The sequence below is a fragment of the Schistocerca serialis genome, chromosome 1, assembly GCF_023864345.2.
Source record: "Schistocerca serialis cubense isolate TAMUIC-IGC-003099 chromosome 1, iqSchSeri2.2, whole genome shotgun sequence".
In the NCBI taxonomy this organism is placed as follows: Eukaryota; Metazoa; Arthropoda; class Insecta; order Orthoptera; family Acrididae; genus Schistocerca; species Schistocerca serialis.
The window spans coordinates 128,533,386-128,534,853 of record NC_064638.1 but is presented as its reverse complement, the minus strand read 5'-3'; the positions used below and the strand labels follow the sequence as shown (position 1 = coordinate 128,534,853).

At 42.4% G+C, this 1,468-nt stretch overlaps 1 pseudogene; it reads left to right on the top strand.

Annotated features, from left to right (window-relative positions):
• The first annotated feature begins 560 nt into the window (after positions 1 to 560).
• LOC126429150 (5S ribosomal RNA) lies at positions 561 to 678 on the top strand (annotated as a pseudogene).
• The last annotated feature ends 790 nt before the right edge of the window (positions 679 to 1,468 follow it).

Genomic DNA, 1,468 nt, shown 5'->3' with positions numbered 1-1,468 from the left:
GAACATAGCTTTTACTTTGTAGCGATGTACTGAAAAGATGCATATGGTGTCCCATTTACCTCAACTTAGGTCCTCCACTGCTAGGTAGCTTATCGGGCATTAAATTCCATCCAGCAAAGTCGATCACCTGCCAGATTTTCAGCTTCCTCCCACTCCATATCCATGCATTGAAGATCCTTTGCAAAAGTTCGTTTCCAGGTATTACTAAAACTTTCTCTACTTCTGTATCCATATTTTTACGGTTACGTACCTCAATCGCTGCAAACGGAACCCTGATAGGAACAGTTTGCCGTCTGTCTCTCCGCTTGTCTGTCTGCCCGACTGTAAAAACCACATTACTCACAAACGGACCGAGTATCAACTTGAAGTTTATGCAACATACTAGATTCTACGGCCCCTTCAAGGTGTAAGAAATTGAAGCTCCTCAATCAATGCTATCAACAGACAGCACCATTTATAACCCATATTTTGATACTCGCGAACCCACTCATCGAAACTTATTATGTAGTTCCCGTTGACCTCGAATTAGAAAATTTGACAAGAAGCAAAGTTTCACAGTCGCCAACGGCCTTGCCACAATGGTAATACCGGTTCCCGTCAGATCACCGAAGTTCAGCGCTGTCGGGCTGGGCTAGCACTTGGATGGGTGACCATCCAGTCTGCCTAGTGCTGTTGGCAAGCGGGGTGCACCCAGGCCTTGTGAGGCAAACTGAGGAGGTACTTGATTGAGAAGTAGCGGCTCCGGTCTCGTAAACTGACATACGGCTGGGAGAGCGGTGTGCTGACCACATGCCTCTCCATATCCGCATCCAGTGACGCCTGTTGGCTGAGGAAGACACGGCGGCCGGTCAGTCGCGTTGGCCCTTCGTGGCCTGCTCGGGAGGAGTTCAGTTCAAGGTTTCAAAGTACAACTAAACGAAAAACTCCTAAAGTTTTTTAATTTGTAACAATCTCACAAAAAAAAAATTTTGTCATTTGTTATTAGACTGTTTGTCTCATCGTTCGTCTGTTAAGACCCTTTTTCTCAGGAACGGGTTGACGTGTCAAGTCGAAATTTATAACACATACTAACGTCTACCGTACCTAGATGGTGTAAAATAGGTTAAGCTTCTAAGTCAATGAAATTTAAAGATACTGCCATTTATGTCAGATATTTTGATACTCACGAACTCACTCATTACAACCTATACGCTACTTCCTGTTGATCTAGAATCATGAAATTTGGCACAAAGCAAGGTTTCACAGTTCAAGTAAAGGAAACGACCAGTTAACTGTTAATAATTTTCCATAACGGGGGGCCACAGTCATAATATATTTCTTTAAAGTCAGTACCGCCATTAGACTGTTGTTTATTTGCAGTGTTACATTTACACTTACACAATCATGATTTCGTCTTCAAAGTGCCATAATGAAGTGTTTTATGTGTTATACAGTGCCTAAGTATTTAAAATACTTTATTAAACACATT